This window comes from Limulus polyphemus, unplaced genomic scaffold (assembly GCF_000517525.1).
Source record: "Limulus polyphemus unplaced genomic scaffold, Limulus_polyphemus-2.1.2 Scaffold48, whole genome shotgun sequence".
NCBI classification, from domain to species: Eukaryota; Metazoa; Arthropoda; class Merostomata; order Xiphosura; family Limulidae; genus Limulus; species Limulus polyphemus.
This window is the reverse complement of record NW_013665658.1, coordinates 793,718-799,230: the sequence shown is the minus strand read 5'-3', so window position 1 is coordinate 799,230 and position 5,513 is coordinate 793,718.

Below are 5,513 nucleotides of genomic sequence, written 5' to 3'. Positions count from 1 at the left end.
TTGTTTCCTCCACATGTTCACTGTGTTTGATCTCTGTGCGATATCAGTTTTCTTTGTATGCACCGTGTGTTTAGTATTTAGATAAGTCTTGTTTCCTCCACATGTTCACTGTGTTTGATCTCTGTGCGATATCAGTTTTCTTTGTATGCACCGTGTGTTCAGTATTTAGATAAGTCTTGTTTCCTCCACATGTTCACTGTGTTTAATTTCTGTGCGATATCAGTTTTCTTTGTATGCACCGTGTGTTCAGTATTTAGATAAGTCTTGTTTCCTCCACATGTTCACTGTGTTTGATCTCTGTGCGATATCAGTTTTCTTTGTAGGCACCGTATGTTTAGTATTTAGATAAGTCTTGTTTCCTCCATGAGTTCACTGTGTTTGATGTCTGTATAATTTAATAATTTATATCCTTAAGGCTGATCATTGTATTAAATAATTATCAGTATTTCTATTTGTTTTAAATGTTCATAGATTATAATATTTTAAAAAATATTTTCTATGCACTAATTATCAGCAATTTTAATTTTGTCCCCATTTGTATTATTGTTAGACTATTGATTTCTTTCGGCTTTGTTTTGAATTTTTCTTATTTACTGATCTCAAATTAGAGACATGTAAAAAGTTGCACTTGACATTTGACTTTTGTCTACTATACGTCATTTCCTAGGAGGCCTTTCGTTTAATGGCAGAACTCCTCAGTTGAGATGAAAGATGACAGACTCAAATTTATCTGAAATTTGTAATCGACAAAAAGGAATGGGAAAGTGTAGACAAGTCCTTCTACAGTCGAACATTATTATTATCACGAGAAATAGTTCTATCGTATATTGATAACTTAGTAATATTTATTTTCCACCAATGGACTATAGATAACATTAATCAGTGCTTTGAATTATGACGCTACTCTTACACTCCGATAACATGGCGGAATTCTGCTGGAAACTCAAGCCTTATATCGTTAAATATCGGCTTTCGATACCCATGATGGGCTCAATACAGACAGCCCACTTTGTAGTTTTGCGCTTAACAACAAACAAGCAAACAAAAAATTTAAAAATCCTGAAATAGGTCGAGAGTCAATATTTCCGACTTTAAATATACTTTGACTGCATTTGTTAATAGTACATAACTTTCTGATTATGCTATAATGTGCTCTAACACCGTACCCTGATCTGAGGAACAATAGTTGAAATTATTTTAAGACTGAATAGGTGAATCCGTCATGCTGAACCATAACCTTCGGGCTTGGAACGTTACTAGGAAAGGAAGGAAGAAGTTGATAGTGAACTGTGACTCATGCATTCCGAAAGACGCTCCGTCCTCACTTTTAAACAATGAATCACACCAAAAAAAAAGTGTGTACAGACTGAAAGTGATGTACAAACTGAACAGTGACAGACTGATAGCTTGCAGTTGGAGAAAGGAAATCTTCCGAGTGAAAAAATAACTCATATATTTAGAACTAAAAAAGCATATACGTTATTATATTTTTACAATTGTTACGGGAATCAATAAAACAAATATTATCTAACCTTCTAACCAAGAACTTGAGCCCACCAGTCGCACAGCGGTATGCGTGCGGACTAACAACGCTAGAAACTGGTTTTCGATACCCGTAGTGAGCAGAGCACAGATAGCCCATTGTGTAGCTTTGTACTTAACTTCAAACAAACAAACAGACCAAGAACTTGCTACGATAAAAATCAACCAGTTTGTTTCATCGGGGGTTCCAAATATCCCTTGTAAGGTTCAAATAGTTCTGAGGATCAAAACAGACATGACAATTCACATCCCAACGCTTGTGTTAAAATGAGTTTTAAAATTATGTATGATGGCAAATATTAGTATTTAATACAAATATTTCCTAAACTTATTACTATGTGAGTTGAACTACACAAACTGAATAAGTATAAATATTGAAGTGAAACTTTTTTTATTTTTTGCTATGAGCGTTAAGATAAGAAACTTCATAATTTTTCTTTATTGACATTAAATCTATGCAAACTGATTGAGTGCAACAACTGGTATTCGACTGAAGACTTTCTAAACATTTTTATAATGTGCGTTAACGATAAGTAATTGAGTTTCCAATATTTGGATGAGATAAAATCATTTTAAGTTATTTCTTGCGGCGTTAAACCTATATGAACTTACTGGGTATTGCTATGTAATAGAAACATTTTTAATCTTCTTAAAATGGGCGTTAAAGCTAAGAAAAGTGAGGGATATCAAGTGTTTCTGTGTGATACAAAAACTTTTTTAAACCTCTTAATAACGGCAAAAAAAACTGTTAAAATTGAGTATTTTTAGATCTGTCCTGGCTATTCACTCCCTGTATTTAGAAATACATATGCTTGTTCATCATTTTTAAAACAAATGAACTGATGAAGGGAATTACTTATTTCCTAACCATTCACCTCCGCTTCAGAAACTATTTCATTTAATGTAATTGTGTTCCCATATTTCAGAACTTTTAGGGTTTTATATTCTATACTGTATGGAGCTAAAAGCCTTTTGAAACCATAGGCACTGGCTGGGACCAAGGTGTCAACACGTTCGCCACAGTCAAGTGACCCATAATTCCAATATCACGGTAAGATCTATGATTTTTCAGTCCTTTTTTTATATATATTTCTATGGCACTTTACTCCCGAGTTTAAATTAATAAAATGCACATTTGTCTCTAGAAAACTAGAATGCACATGTCATCCTCTCTCTTTTAGTTTTTTATAATGAATGAATGGCCTGAGAGGTATTGCTATATCACAGAAAACATATTTAGATCCTAAATGTATTCGATAAAACTGAGCATGTAAAATGATTTAGGTAATAGTATGTGAATCTGTCATTCTTCTTAGTATTGACCCTAAAACTAAACAGGGATAAAATATACTGGTGTGGGACTAAAATCTTGTGTTGTAACAGTGGTAATGACAACGTCTTGAATATCTAGTTTCATGCCTGCATCTTCTAGTTGTAACAGGACTAGTGAGAGCTTCTTGATTATCTAGTTTCATGTCTGCATCTTCTATTTGTAACGCCCCCCAGTGGCACAGCGGTATGTCTGCGGAGTTACAACGCTAGAATCCGGGTTTTGATACCCGTGGTGGGCAGAGCACAGATAGCCCATTGTGTAGCTTTGTGCTTAATTAGAAACAAACAACTATTTGTAACAGCACTAGTGACAGCCTCTTGAATATCCAGTTTCATATCTGTATCTTCTAGTTGTAACAGAACTAGTGATAGCCCCTTCATTATCTAGTTTCATGTCTACATCTTCTAGTTGTAACAGGACTAGTGATAGTTTCTTGAATATCTAGTTTCATGTCTGCATCTTCTAGTTGGAACAGGACTAGTGATAGGCTATTGAATATCCAGTTTCATGTCTGCATCTTCTAGATGTAACAGGACTAGTGGCAGCCTTTTGATTACTTACACTCTTTAAACAAACGGACTAATAATAATCTTAAAAGCGAGTATATCACTTGTCTTCTGACACACTCATTTTATGGAGTATATCAGTTGTCCTCTGGCACATTCCTTTTATGGAGTATATGACTAGTCCTCTTGGCACACTCATTTTATGGAGTATATCACATGTCCTCCAACACACTCCTTTTATGGAGTATATCACTTGTCCTCTGGCACACTCCTTTTATGGAGTATATTTACTCCTTCTTTAAAGGAGTAATTTCTTTCCTGTGGCAGAGAGTAATTTTAACTCAATTTAAAAGGAGTAATTTCATTCTCTCTTTAAGAGGAGTTATTTTACTTCTACTTGGTCAGAATAATTTTACTCCTCTAGAACCCTAGAAGGAGTTCTTTCTCATGTTATAATTTATAACATATATATATATAATATAAAAATAATACAATTTAAAGAACCACACAAGAGATGTATATTAACACACCAAGGTACTGTGGAAACGTAGTTTATTCCCTACAGTAAAAATTACTGGTGTGTCTTACTGTTGCTTCTTAATATATCAATGTGCTTACCTATGCAAGTAATAACTCTATACATAATTCAAAACTACGAGTTGTTGTAATTTATGTAAACAAGAAATCCAAAATAAATAAGTAAATTATTATACAAATCCAAAAGGTATTCTGGAATATTGCATGATGAGATAATACATAAAAAAACAACTTAAAATCCCAAAGGCACTAGACAAAATAGTTTCTATACTATTACAAAGAGCTCAGCAAACTTATAAATGCATATTTAACTTTCTGAATAAATAGGCAAATAAATATATTGTAATCATAAAAATTGAAAGTGAATCTATACTGTGCATTGTTTTCACCATATGTACATGATATAGTGGCTTGCTCTTTGACCATGATTTCACTCTTTAAAAAGAATTAAAAAAATACTGTACATATATATTTATTACAAATATAAGTGAAAATAACTAAGTATACATTAAAATAATAAAAATATGCCAATATGAACAACATTTGAAAACAAATATATTATGATAAATATATTTCAGATAAATGCAAATGAAAGTTTTATAGAACAATGGAAGATTGATACATCATACATTATTTCTATAAACAAACAATTAACAAAATTCTATACGTACTCTTAAATAATTTTGACCCATATAATACTTTATATAGTATTTTAAGTAATATCTCAATAGTCAGCTTTTTGATTATAAGTTGTGTTATTTTGACCCGTGTAATAATTTATATAATATCGTGAGTAATATCTTAATAGTCAGCTTTTTAATTATAAATCCTTTCATAATGATTGACATGAAACCAAGCAGTGAAGCACTTACCACAGTTCTTCAAGATTTTGCAATTCTGTCCTTTTTATGTATAAATTAAAAATCTGCTTTATCGGTATCACATCACTCTCTTCCATGTTAATGAACTCTTCATATTCCATATCAAAAATCTAAAGTGGAGTTTTTTATGTTAATAATTAATTTTTCATGTGTGAAAACTGTTACTAAAACTAGAACACCACAAAGCTTTCCTAAAAATCAATTATTTTATAACATATAATGGAGAGTTAACACAATTACAAAATACTGAAAGTGGGAATAATAATTACAAGTATTTTTTATTACAAGTAACAAATGAAGAACAAAAAGAATCTTGGACTATTCTACTGATTACTTGGGGACCCTTATAGCTTATGATGTTTTCATCTATAAATTTGAGTTTAAATAATAATTATACTTTGCATTTTGCAAGAAATGATCCTTTGCCTTAACACTAACAGTAAATAACTAAAGGTGTGTCTGTGACATGCAGTATTAATAACACTAGCAGTAGTAAAAGTGTTGATGATCATTGTAAGGGTATTGTTACGACAGCAAAAGTTACGTGATGCGCGTGATGAGTTTCTCGAATGATCGGGAAAGTCCGAGTGTTTTCGAAATGCCCTTTTCGTTAGTATATGAGCCTGGCAGGGTAAGCCAGCGGGGGAAGAAAGTATGTGTTTTGCACTCGTCGAGAGCGATATTATCGAGATTGTGAATCGCTGTGATTTATAG